Raw genomic sequence first — 14,868 nt, forward strand, 5'->3', positions numbered from 1 at the left:
GAATTTATACGTAAGTTAGAACAGGTCCATTTACCTATTAAATGCAACTTAGACAGATGTCTGTCTTAATGGGTTGTTCACCTTTGAGTTAACTGTTAGTATGATGTAGGGAGTGATATTCTGAGACAATTTGCAATCGGTTTTATTATTTGTGGTTTTTGAGTTATTTAGCTCTCCATTTTGTCAGTATCCAAATTAGCAACCATGCACTGATTTGAATGAGAACATGAAATATTAATAGGGGAGGGTTCGGAACAGAAAGACGAGTAATAAAAAGTATCAATAACAATAAAGGTATAGCTTTAGAGAGAATTTGTTTTTAGAGGGGGTCAGTGACCCTCTTTTGAAAGCTAGAAAAAGTCAGGAGAAGAAGGCCAATAATTCATAAACTATAAAAAATAAATAATGAAGACCAACTGAAAAGTTGCTTAGAATTGGACATTCTATAACATACTAAAAGTTAACCTGAAGGTGATCTACCCCTTTAACATAGTATTTATTTTTACCTTTCTGTGCATATTTATTTTTACTAGGGATGCACTGAATCCACTATTTTGGATTCGGCGAACCCCCGAATCCTTTGTGAAATACCGAATATGCAAATTATGGTTCGGATACGGTTCGGTATTCGAATTCGGAGTCCTAATTTGCATATGGATATGCAAATTAGGGGTGGGAAGGGGAATTTTTTTTACGTCCTTGTTTTGTGACAAAAAGTCATGTGATTTCCCTTCCCACCCGGCCGGGTAGAAGGATTCGGCCGAATTCGGTGCATCCCTAATTTTTACATTTCTGTGCTCCACAGTAGACAACACATACCAGAAGGTGGCGCATGTGAAGTTGTAGCAATTTGCAGGTTTGTGACAACTGAGCATGCACTGAAATGGACGGAAATTGCTGAAGAGCCGGATGAAGACACGAAGACCCAGAAGATAGCTATGTGGAACTTCGATGCCTGAATCTGTGCCGAGGGGTAAGTATAAAGTTAGGGGCATTTCCCTGGGGGGCAGCTATAGATGGAGGGGGGGTCTACGTGGGGTGGGGGTTTTTTTTGAAAATGGTTGCATTCTCCTTTAAAGCTAAATGCTAACATAAGTCAAGCAAACCACAGTACATTACTGTAATAGCCTCAATTTGTATGTTTGAGTTATATGTAAGTCAGATGTTGGTAACCCAGGGACTCCCTGTATTATCTGTACTCTCAGAGGTCCCATATGGCAGCTTGAGGTGGGAACAGTATGGCTTCCATGATCTGCTATGTGCTCAGCCAAGTCCAGGGAGCTCAGAAAAGAATGTTGCCACAGTGTTGTGCCTCATAGCAGGATACACATGGCAAGCATTTTTTTTTTTTTTTTACTTTCCTTGTCCTTTAAAAACCTTGAACTGTTGTTCCAAAGCTGATTTATGTTACCCATACATATTCGAGTAATTTTTCCCTGTATTTTTTGGATTACTTTTTCTCATCACTACCTGTTGAAAACAATCTGTTCTTTTTCCAAGGAAAAAAAATAAAATAAAATTGTAACGTTAAATTCCCATTCCAGGCTTTACAATGAACACAAACTGGTTTCATGTCGGGTTTTTCAGATAAGTGTACTCAAGAGGGACATATATCGCAAACTACAAGTAACTTTTAGAGGTAATATTGCAAAGAATTGTGAGGTTTTAAAGCTGGTGGATCAGGCACAAGGGCACAGTTACATAGCCACAGAGCAGAGTCATTCTGGTTAAATAAAACAATCCAATATACTCTTCCATATTTCTGCAACTATGCAGGGACTGCATCCCTGTACTCTTCCCCAATGTGTATCTGATTCTGCACTGCCAGCAGAAAGATGAATACATCAGTGAAAATGTCAGTGTGTGAATTACATAAAGGATGTAGCATCTGAGTTGAATGCAATTTTGAGCTCTTTATTCTACATCACACTGAAAGTCCTATTTATGGGGCAGGTATTTGCATCCACACCATTAATGAGGAGGTATCTTCTACACACCAAGTCAGGAACCAACATTATTTGTTGCTTTGGGATTCAATTGACATGATTATACTCTTATAGTTTTAAAGTTTCCCGTGCCTCTACCTCCTAAAAGCTAAACACATATCCTACCTCTTGGCAAGGTATCTGATTCAGCCTTGCCACTTAAAACTAATGCCCAGACCATTGTGCATGGCTGCACTTATTACCCTACAATTTTTATATTATACCCAACCCACCCCTCTTAGAACTACTTTTTTGTGTTCACAGAAATCTTGTGGGACTTGAGTAATCAAGAGCCGTAACAATTCAAGAACATTGTCTTGTTGTTCTTTGAAAGGGGATAGTAACTTTTTAATGAACTTTTAGTATGCTGTAGCGAGTGCTACTTTGAGACAATTTGCCATAGTTTTTTTTTATTATTTTGCTTTATGTTCAGCAGCTCCCTCTAGTTTAAAATTTTAGCAGCTACCTGGTTGCTAGGGTCACAATTACCCTAGCAACCCAGCAGCGGTTTGCACGAGAGACTGAAACATGAATAGAAGAGGGCCTGAATACAAAGATGTGTAATTAAGAGTTACAATAACAATATAATTGTAGCCTCAAAGAGCAACAGGGGCACTGTGTGTGCAGCAACCTACCCGCAGCCTAACTTACCTGCTATAGAGGAAGCAGACCCCCCCCCAGAGTGTCTGCTTCCTTTATAGTTACACCACTGGCTGCTGGGGTCAGTGACCCCCATTGGAAACTTGAAAAGAGTCAGGAGAGGAAAGCAAATAATTCAAAAAACTATAAAAAATACAGACCACTGGTAAGGTTGCTAAGAATTGGCCATTCTATAACATGCTTAAATTATGAAAACCTGTACCATGTTCTTGGATTGAAATGTAGTAACTGGGAATCCAACTAACATTGCATTTATTAATCTGCAAGTGAATTATGTGTAATACCTGAAAACAGAGAGTTGGACCAGGGATTCTGGATAAGTGAAACCTTGCCTACTCCAGCTCTGTTTAGGACATCATGTAAGATGCCTGCTTCTTAGCTATTCAGATTTGCTAGGCATGATCTGCAGAGCTGACACTCCAGTAGCGCTTAGGGCAGCAGCATTATATCCCATTCCTTATGGTTTAGTGCAAAGCAAGGCAATGATTTCGCTAGCCACATATCTCAGGGGAAGCCGTTAGAAAACCAATAAAAACTGCTAACAATTTGATGCATCTGTTATTGCTGCATTTCAGACAGAAAAAGGGGGATTTTATTGAAAAATCAATAGTGACAAAATGGGAAGGCATGGAAAATCTGCACATTTTATTAGGCAGTTGTACAGTATGTATGGACCCACAGGCACAGCAGATGGGGAGCTTTTTGGCAACAGCCTGAACATATTCATGTTAAAATCAGTTTCTTCAGTTGCGTCTGAAGTGTATGCTGCAGAAACAGAGAGCCACAGCTGCTGCCAGCCACACAGCTCCACATACAACACTAGAAATGACAGTTGGTGCTGCTGGGAGCATTTAGTCTGTTTTACACATTTATCAGGGATATTAACGGGGGAGCAGACAGATCGCACAATCAGTAATCGGCTCTTGGGATGTTTGTCGCACAGGCAGCAGTGGAGCAGTTGGCAGTGAATGGGTTAAGCAGTAGGCAGTGCTGTGGGCCTCACAATATAGTGCAGCTGAGTGGAGCCGCAGCGAGGAGATCCGGATAGAGATGTAACTGAGAGCGATGAGAAGAAGAAGCACTGCTAAAGCGCACCACTGGCTGCTACAGTTCCTCTCCCCGACAGCAGCTCTTTCACCTACACTCTCTGCAGCTCCAGGGATGCCGCTGCCTGCGACTGAGATGCCACTGCCTGCGACTGAGATGCCTATGCTTCCCTCGCAGCACCAGTGATACAAGGGATACAACAGATTCTGTGGCAGCCCAAGCCTTGCGATTTCCAACGACAGCTCCGGGCAGACTTGCTGCTCGCTTTGCCTTCCACTCTCCAGCAGCTGCGTTTTCTTCTTCACTCTTCAGCCCTCTTGGATCAAGCACGGCATGTGCTCAGCAGGCAAAGCAATGGAAAGGAATTGCAGCGACTACTGTACATTGCAGCTCATGGCAAACTGCTAGGTGGCCACTAGTGACACATGACAGGTAAGGGAAAGCTAATTAACCTTTCTCTACAATCTACTGGGCCACTCATTCAGTTATTTAAACTAGAGAAAGCCCTAGAATGCTCCCTGGCAGTTTAAGGTCCAACATCCCCAAATGAATGGAAACAAGTCAAGTTGGGTAGTTCTGCTCAATGGGAAAGTTGGAGAACCTCTTGAATGTTTCAGCCCCCAAAACCTCATTCACTGTGTTACAGACCTTAGCATTTTTTTTGGGTGAAAATAACAGAGCTCCTTAGTTTTCCACATACACACTATACAATAATTCCTGCCACTTCCTAATCATAAGCAAGAGAACAATTCTGCCTGCTGGAATATTCCCTCTTTCCCTCGCCCCCTTCTTGTTCATCTTTATCAGTGGCTGTTGAACTTTTCAGCCTTTAGTACAGTGGGACTCAAATGCTCATTCCAGTTTGCTGGTCTCATACCTTCCCCTAATTATTGATGGGTATAGTGTTAGCTTAGGCATTATAGAGAAGCAGAAGGTAACACAGCAGTGTGTGTATAGATATTTGCCACTTTATTAACCAGGAAACTCCCATAGCATATGTATTCCCTAAATGATTTGAACAACAGTGTCCCTGAGTTCAATACAAAAAAGCATATAAATATATATATATATATATATATATATATATATATATATATATATATATATATATATATATATATATATATATATATATATAATGCCTATTTATGGAATCAGACAACTGAAATGGGTTAAAATCCATGGGTCATTCATTATTATCAATGGTGGGTGCAGAGTATAATCTTGTCAGATTAGTGATGTGCCTGAAAGTCAGGAGGTGGGTGAGTATATTTGGCTGGTACTTTACAGGGCAGCTCCTTTAAATGACAATGGGGACAAAGGCACAGAGAAGAAAACAGGTGGATGGATGGAGGAAACACTTTGAGCCAAGAGTTTGCCTTGCACCCCCAGCTCACACCAATGCACAGACTCCTCTTTAATTCACTACTGTTTCCCATAAATCCGCCATCCCTGATTCTGGCTGCTTTAATTTTTGGCAGCAATTTGTCATCAGGTCAAAATGAATTTTAATCTACGGCCTGTACATGTGTGATTGAGGATCTCTGTGTATTAACTCCTTGTAAGTCATGTTCAGAATACCAGATCCATGAGGAAAACGCTTAATAGAACATTTTATTGACCTGGGAATGACTGCCATTTGTGGCCGCCTCATAGTATGTACATTTATTAGTGACTAGTGAGTGCATTGCTAGTTAACCCTGTACATTTTTATAGTTCAGAAGAAATGCAGTGAAAGAACTGGAGGTTTCTGGATAAACCCATAGGAACTACTTATAGGCTTTAGCTCAGTAGCCGTGGAGCTTGCAGTGTCATTTACAAGGTAGAATACAGTAGTGATATAACTGAAAGTTCCACCAGGAATAAGTATAACCCCCTCCCCCTCCACCCTAGCCCTTTCCTGCAAATGCTGGGGCAGATTTTTATGTTGCAAACCTAAAAATACTGTCAGAACCCTAACTGGGACTATGTTAAACCTGCAACACCCAGTAGCTGCAGAGTCTGCTGTCCAAATTGTTACTCCCCTATATGTGTTTATCTCTGTGCTCACCTGCTGTAAATATATATATATAACAGAATTATGCTAAAAGAACCCCTCCATTTAGAATGAGAGTCCTGATGAAAAGTTCAAGATGGGGATTGTACTTGGCTGCATGTTGGACCTCAGCCCACAAGAGATATCCCTGGTTTGTTGAAGTGGTTAATACTGTGTGCCACTGTATAGTTGGCAGGCTATGGGCGCTGGATTGGTTTTAGTATCCAACTCACCTAAATCAAGTGTAAGTAGCTGTCCTGGTGGGAATATAAGTAGATTATGGAGATGATATGACATGAATTATAGATGATTTGCCATAATATGACAGGCTGCAGTTGTGTTGTTCCGAATATGTTAACAAGTCATTTCCACAGATCTGTCCCTCATGTGTGTGTGTGTGTGTCAGTTTAATGTGGTTATCAAATATGATCTATATATTTGTAATGAATTCTTATTATGCTTCAAAATAAATATTGTGCAGGTTATCTGCTTTGTCATCCTGTAGAAATCTAAACTAGAAGAGAATTGCCTGTATTCTACAATGTGAGCTTATTATTAGGATTATCACTGAGGGACCTCGGTTAAAATCTAGATCTGGCAGTAATGAGGTTAAAAATGACACATGGGCATTCCTCTGTCAAAACGACAGTTGCTGGCCGAGATTCTGGAAAGCTGTACAAAACTCTCTGGCACCGAGACAGTTAATTCAATTTTCAGCCCACTCTGGCAGGCTCAGGGCTGCTTTGTGCAAGAATATCTCTTCACAGCTCAAACCCCGATCATTAAAATATTTTATTAACTGACAGTTGTCAGAATGTCACAGTGATTTATCCTTTCCTTCCCTTTGCTTCCATTCATCAGTGCCATGTTTCATCAGGGTAAAAATTGTGATTCAGAAGATTGCCAAGAGTTTTTTTTTTGTTCTTTATACATTAGGGGTTTGGGTATTCCGGGGTTATCCGACTGTTGCCCCAGCATTTACAGCAACTAAAGCAAAGGATGGGACGGGCAGAGGGGGAGAGGTTGGACTTGATACAGATCAATGATACTGTAGTTATTATAATAGTAATTTTGTGATTGTATCTGCTTTTTATATGTGTTACATTTATGTGAAGTTGCATAGATGGTTTTCCAGGCATAACTCTTATAACCTCTTTAAATCCGAGGGAAATGAAGGGGCTTCTTGAAGGTCACAGACAATCAAGCTCAGGCTTCCTACAGGCCCAAACAACTCATATTTCTATTGATGAGTTAAATTGCATCAAATTACAGTAGTAGTTTCCTAGCAAATGAGGTTCTGATGTAGAGCATCATATACCACCCGGGGGAAAAATACTCTTACTTTTATATCATTTTTGCTGTTCAGGCTCCATGTTTGAGCTTAAATGTGATTTACCTTGATTACAGTTTTGAAGATAGCCTACCTAACACCCAGTCCTCTTAAACAGTTCAGATCAGTAGAGAGAAGGTCAGAAGAGGCTCCGGGTGTTTCTGACTGCCTGTGGCATTCCTATGAAATGTACAGCTTCAGAACCATGTCTAGACTATCTCCCTTGACTGTCCAGACCCACAGGGGGCTCTTGTCCAGAAGTAGAAGTATTATTTTGGAAGGGTGAATTCAACTTATTATTCGTATCTACATAAGGGATTTCTAACCTGCATCCCCCGCAGCTATTGCTGAAGCACTGTAGGCCAGACCTCAAAAGCTACAGTAGCTGTATCTAAGGTTGGAGCTGCATTTCCATAGAACCTTTTGCTTTATCCCTGACAGAACACGGTTTTCCTTATATGTACAATGTATCAATGTATCTCATAGAATGACAAAGCATTGTCAAAACCTCATGCACATGTGAGTTGACGGTGATTCTGACATATCTAGTTAGACTTGGTTCTATTTATCTGACTAGTCAAAACATCACTGTGCAATAAAGTGTCAGGGGAGATGCTGGATGCCATAACTTTAATGCTGCCCACGTGGATCCACGTTCAATCGCATCCAGTCACTGACTCATATAGGGAAATTGATTTCCAAATAACCTGCTGGATCCAGTTTTTTTTATTATACTCTATAGTTTTTTTCAAAATCACATCTGATACTGATGTAGTAGGTGGGCAGACACTGATGTTCCCAGGCCTATGTTGCATATTTAAAAAGCAGAAGCCTTTGAAACAATCATAAGGCCAGATTGACTGCAGTCACATTGTGACAAATAGCATGTAGTATAGATCATACAGGGTAAAGGCTCATATTCTTGTTTGCTATTTCTTTTCTATATTTTTGTTTGTGTTATAAAAATTTCCTTTTTGCTCCAATTGGGTGGTACAGGTATGGGTCCTGTTATACAGAATGCCCAGGACCTGGGGTTTTCCAGATAAAGGGTATACCCCTTATCGCCATACCTTAAGTCTGCTAAAAAATCATTTAAACTCTAAATAAATGCAATAAAATTGTTTTGCCTCCAGTAAGGATTAATTATAGCTTAGCTGGGATTTATGAGGTACTGTGTCATTATTACAGAAAAAAAGGGAATCTTTTTTAAAAATTATAATTATTTGGATACAATGGAGTCTATGGGGCAAAGTGATTAACACTGGCGAAAATTCGGCATTTCGGGACTTTGCCGATTAACTAACAGGCGGTGACATAAATTCGCTAGAGAAGGAGATAGACTGTAGCGCTACTTCGCACTCTAACGCCAGGCAAATTTTCTCTTTGGTAAATGGACGTAACTACGCATATTCACTATGATGCGGATTTTAATGAACGTTACCTCTTGTGCCAGACTTGCCTTCGCCACCTCAGACCAGGCGGAGTGCAATAGAGTAGATAAAAATAAAAATTGTAAAAAACTTTTTAAAAGTCTCAAAAAACGCTGGCGACTTTTCGGCTGCAAAAGATCATAAATTGTTTTCAGGTTACTGGGCTTCCCCCTGCATTTCCTTACATATGGCACATAAACTATACACTGGGCACATGTGTAGGGCATTATAACAACTTTATTTTATTTTATTAAGGTTCCCTGGGCTTGTGTAGTGTAATGTATTTGCTGCAACATATACCTCCATTGAAATTTAACCGTATGCAAATTAGCCAACGCTAGTGCAACTTCGCTTTGCTTGCCAAATTAACGCTAGCGAAACTTTGCCATTGTACCTGAACGCAACTTTGCATTTTAGTGAATTAGCGTTGTCCTGGCAAATTTTCACCTGGCGAAGTGTGGCGATGTAAGCGAAGCCGTCGCTGGCGAATTTAATAAATGATAATTGTGCCATTGTGCACAAAGCAGAACCCCTCCAGGACCCCAATTCTACTGCTACTGTCTCAATCATTATGCCTATGAAATATATTTTTGAAATATGGATAGGTCAACATTTGCACATGCAGAAAACATTAATTGGACTTGTTTCATAATTCTAAACATTTTCTTTAAGGAACAGTGGGGGGAATACCACTGAGGTAGGGCACAAATATCCCTGCACACCACTCTTAAAACACATGATGAAGGTGCGGGAACTCCACCTAAGTGCTGAATTTGATGTCATCACTAGTGCCATATGAGTTCAATAAAATGTGTTTTAAATCTCACAAAACTTGTACCTCTCCAGCATTTTGCTTACACAGAGCTGTAGTGAGCGAGACAATGTCATGCATAATGCTAGTTAAGCCTGACGTACATTAAATATTTATTCTCTTGATCTTTTAAATGGTTTCGTCTTTATGTGAGCCAATTATCTTCTACATTTATGTTTTATGTCAGTTAAGGAAAAGCACTGATCAGGTGTGAGTTTGAAAGCAGATTTGTATTTTCCTTCCTTCTTTATAATACATGGTGTACCAGTCTCTGGAAGATGCTTATTTCAGATATTGCTCAGTATATCCTAAAACACTCTCTACTCTTTGTGACAATAGTAAATCGCTAGTCAATAGTAGAAGACATTCCTTTTACTGCAACAGAGGAAGCCGCTATTATTTTAAGTAAAGATTAATTCCTTATGTAATTAATTCCTCTGTAAAGAATAAACATTGGACATATGGTATAGGGAACATTTGCAGTGAAAAATCTAATAATGAAAAAGTATTTTCCCTTTTAAAATGAATGACTGACGCCTATAATGTGTGCATATTTACATATAATTAAGTTTGCCACATCTTGTGCAAACATCTGTAAATATTAACTGCACATATAAATCAAGTGTCAAGTTTTTCTAGGGTTTCAGGGCTGCATTTCTTTTTTTTTTTTTTTTTTGGATTATCATTGGGCTTTCAAATGATTCTGCAATAATTTGGGAGAGAATTGGGAGATTGTACAAAGCAGTTTACTGTTCTGGTTGACCTAGTAAGAAAACTTGAAGCATTCTTTATGTGTTAAGATCTTTTACATTTTGGAACTATGTAGATAAATGACCTTGAAGGAGAACTTAAGCCAAAAAATCAAAATGTCTTGAAAGCTCCTTTTTCTATGCTGAACTTGCTACACCAGCACAGAGGTTCAGTAGCCTTATAAAAGTAATAATTGAGGCTTTCTAAGTTCTTCTTCATAGCAGTTTGCCATCTTGCATCTTGTTTTGAGTTGATGACAGTCTGCTCTGGGTAGCTGTTGAGAAGTAAGCTTAGGGGTCGTTGGAAATCAAGTATAAAATATTAAAATCAGTCAAAGATGTTGATGTGAAAGGGTTGACTTTTAAATACTGATGCATGATAAGTCTTGTATTGTGGCTTTCATATTGTATATAGTGTATATTGCGAGTTTCTGAGCTCAGGCAACTGACAACAGTGTGGATTATGTGCTGTGAATCTTCTCAATGTAGATGAAAAGCATTTTTGAAGGTACAGATCTTCTTCTTCTCCTTGGGATAGTACAGAAGCCTATTTATCATATTTGGATCTATCTGTTTCTCAGTATCCCTCTCCTTCTTCTGTTGGTCTGCCTGTCTGTCTGTTCCCTTTGGTGAAAGGCATACAATTAAAAAGAAAGACTATTGATTAAAGTAAGTGGCTCCTGGGCTGATCTGCAACATATTTACATACTGACTGTGTAATTCTGTTATTGAATCAGAACACTTGTAACGTGTTGGCAGTTATTACAGACGACTAATTAAAACTCATTGCTTTATGTTTATATATATATATATATACACATACACTGCTGTATAAGGGTAAAGTCGCACAGGGAGATTCGGGAGATTTAGTCGCCTGGCGACTAATCGCCTCTTCTTCTGGGTGACAAGCTCCCTGAACTGCTTTCCCCTGCCTTTCCGCAGGCTATAATGAAAAATTGCCAGCGGGATGGCACTTGTGGCGCTTCGTTTTCCGAAGTCGCACAAAGTCACCTCACAAGGAAAGCTGAATAATTGTAATTTGTTTAGTTGGCTGTTTTACAGGTTTCTCACACACAGAAGCTCAATAATGCTGCACTCGTGTTCTAGGGAAACCTTTCATATGGGCTTCTCTGCATAAAAATATAATTTCTAACTGTGCTGGACTGTGAATAGTGATGGGCGAATTTGCGCCGTTTCGCTTCGCTGAAAAATTCATTTTTCACACCGGTGCTCGTTTTTTGACGCCGGCGGCTGTTTTTGACGCCGGTGAATTTTTGCCGGCAAATTCTCGCGGGATCACTAACTGTGAATGTAAGAAGCACCATCTGACCCTGTTTTACAGACACATTCAGATAATTCATATATTTTATGCTTTTCCTGAAGGATCATACTAAAAGGACTAAATTAGTAATGCAGCAGACACAAGTGCTATAGCACTGAGGGCACAAAGGTTAGCAGTTGATGGTGGCATGGCTTGAATCTCCTTTAACAGCCGCCCTTTATGTAAGTTTTTGATGTAGGGTTTCTTATTTCTTGCAGATGTAAGTATATTCTCAGTGTCACTATATTGATGTTGTTTCATTACTATGGGAATGTGCCGCAGCTTGACCATTCCAACAACAGACGGCATGCAAGTAACACTTCAACCAGCCTTCTGCTGTATACTGACCTTTTTATAAATGTCAGCACTTATTCACTGTAGGATTCTTTGATAGCTTGTGTTTATGGTTTGTTTCTGAATGTGGAAAGCAATGCATGATAGGGGCACATTGAGCAACTCATTTTCCCAATGTCCCCTAAATGTTAGTATCAGAAAATTGCATTAAAGCACATTGTATGGAACCATGTTTTACTAAATTCATTCTTTGTCAGTGCTTATGTTTTTCAGATCAGGAGTTTATAGTCAGGTGTTTATGATCATCAAGGTAAATCCAATGTGGTGATTCCATCTTATTATCTCTGGTCATATTTTTTTATTGGGTTGTACCTTCGTGCCTGGCTGAATTAACTTGACAAAAGTGGCTAATGACACAGGAGTTGGTCTTATAGTCTGATCCCCCAGACATTGCTTTTCAAATTGCGATATCAAAGGCCAACATCTATTTCCAAAGGCATAAGACCATTATTAAGCTTCACAGGCCTTCATGTTTTGTTCAAGCACAAGAATGGGAGGTTGTAGGAACACTGAAAGGCCAATTAAAGCATAAGTAAAGTATAATAGAAATGCTACAGATCTGCCCAATATTGCTTCAAAGGTTTGATCAATGCACTTTCCCTGCCCCTGTGTTTTATGATTAATTCATTCTATTTTTCTAAGCAGGCAATGAACATTGTTCTGTGCTTTGCCTTGGCATACCCCATAACACCCCTTTTATATGTTTGCATTCTAGTTTCCTATAAAAATGTATATAAAAGAAAATTACTTAGAAATATACATTTCAGCTACATAGCCTGTTTTATATTACATATTTTGTTTTGTATATCATTTTATATGGCTGCAACATTTTATATGGCTGTCGTTTTAATACACAAGTAGTTGACATGACAAAAAGAGAGTGGTGATGTCAGATTTACAAATGTGTAAGCAACTGAATCCATCCTGTAACATGTTCCACCTTTTGAATCCTTCTTAGGATTCATCCAGCTGAAAAGTTCTCACCATCCGTAATCCTTCTAATTATCACGATCATCAAATCCTGGTGGGATTCCAGCAGAGACTGAACTACAGGTGCACTACGATGATCTGCTTGGTATTAAATGAGCAATCGCTTTATCTTCTAAGTCGTCTCCTGGAAATCAGTACATTTGTACGAGAGTAGCCATAGCACTTTAAAATCCTCTTGAAAGAACATAAGGAAACTGACAACGATTTATTGACTCATTTCCCCTTCTGTTACATTTTAAGCTTCTTTTATTTATCTCTTTAGGATCATACTATGCATTCAAGCGTGTTTCCAATTATTAGTCTGATTTTTCCATTTTTACAGTTTGTCATGCATTTGTGTAGACCAAAACAAACCTCCAAAATTCCCTTTGGTTGAAGATGCTACACACATTGGATGAGATATCTAATTCTGTTGATGTGGACAAAAGCCTGTTCTCAAATCAAAGTTCAGAGACTTGTATTTGTAACAGCTCACAGCTCTATTTGCTATTACAAATAAGTTCTAGGTCAGCAAATTCTGGAGGAAAGTGGCACGCTGACAAGGCCAGCTATAACATAAAATACAGGGCCCTCAACATCAGAGGGGTCCATTGGAGATAAATCTGTTTTTGGTATTGTATTTGTTACAAATAATATCCTGTATTGTTATTTCAGTGTTGAAAGAATATATAGTATTCAGTGGGTAATAGTTTAAAGGAGAACTAAACCCCCAAACTAATGAAACCCCCTACGATAGTCCATTATCCCCCTCCCTGCCCCCCCCGAACAGGTTTCAATAACTGTAAACGTCTTTTTAAAAGTTTTTAATTACCCCTCGATGCAGAGTCAGTGCATCAGAGCTCACAAACAGCATCTTCACCGCTTCTGGAATCTTTGGGTCGATTTGGCAATTTCCGTGGCTTTCAGCAGTTGTTCGGGACCGGAAAATTGCTACAACTGAACATGCGGCAATACGCCTCTTACTTACTGAAGACTCCCGAAGTGGTGAAGATGGCGTCCGTGAGCTCCGCTGCGCTGACTTTACATCGAAGGGTAATTAAAGAATATGGGGCATTAACAGGTATTAACACCTGTGCGGGGGGGGGAGAGGGACAGGGAGGGGGGACTATTGAGCGTAAGGGGTAGGGATTTTCATTAGTTTGGCGATTTAGTTCTCCTTTAACTACATGTCAGCATAAATGAGTAGCTTAGTGTGGGTTTTATCATACATCACATGAGGCAAAGTCAGTGAGGCCAATGCATTGTAATTTGGTCATTGCACATACAAAAATGGCACGTTTTTAGGGTCAGATTTATTAAAGGTCGAATTTCGAAGTTATGTGAATTTTTTTTTAACTCTACTACTAAATGTACTCAAAACTCGAATGGGAGGTTATTAATAAAAAAATGTGAACGTCTAATACTCAATCCAATACGAACGACCTGAAAATTCGAATCAAATTCGAATTGATTTTTCCCCCGAAAAAAACCTCGAATGTCAAGAAGGCAATTAACATATTCAAATGGTACAACGGACCTCTGCCATTGACTTGTATATGAACTTGGCAGTTGGTGAATAAAAATTAGAATTTGTGAGTTTTGACCAAAAAAAATAAAAATTTGAAAATTCGAATCTGAATTTACCATTCGAACCTTAATAAATCTGCCCCTTAATTTAAGTTGTGCAAACAAAGCACACAGTCAACTCATAAATATAAAGTAGCAGCATACAGCTTAAAGTAAAGCAGGTTTGCAGAGAGCGAAAGAGGCAGAGATTAAAGTTTAATGATATATTTTACTTGAAAAAAATAATATAATCCCTCTTTACATTACTTTAAGATTTAAATGGAACTATGTGCTCAGCATGAATATCAGAGCCCCTCTCCAGATGGAAGGATGCCATTGATTCAGAACATGTCAGATGCCCCTTTCACAGTGTGCATTGACTTATATAGTAAATATTTGCAATGTATTAACCTGGGAATATAACCTATTGATGTCACTGATTTCAATATGGAATAATATACCCTTCATTCTAAAATAGAAGGATGTTAGAAATCACTGGGAAGTTCTATGAACATACAAGCCATGAGGCTGCAGCCCGAGTACTTTCATACAGGTCATAGAATTCTGATCTGATATTTAATATCCTCATATTTTACAATGGGGTGTGTACA

The 14,868-nt window shown here is 39.2% G+C and overlaps 1 protein-coding gene across 2 annotated transcripts in view; it reads left to right on the top strand.

Annotated features, from left to right (window-relative positions):
* Window positions 1-3,276: 3,276 nt before the first annotated feature.
* wscd2.L (WSC domain containing 2 L homeolog) overlaps window positions 3,277-14,868 on the top strand; it is a 161,765-nt gene continuing 150,173 nt past the window's right edge. For both annotated transcript variants that reach the window (XM_018263671.2, XM_041567853.1), the window contains exon 1: window positions 3,277-4,124. The gene's annotated coding sequence lies outside the window, so the exon portion shown is untranslated. The remainder of the gene's footprint in view (window positions 4,125-14,868) is intronic.

This window comes from Xenopus laevis, chromosome 1L (assembly GCF_017654675.1).
Source record: "Xenopus laevis strain J_2021 chromosome 1L, Xenopus_laevis_v10.1, whole genome shotgun sequence".
Lineage (NCBI taxonomy): Eukaryota > Metazoa > Chordata > Amphibia > Anura > Pipidae > Xenopus > Xenopus laevis.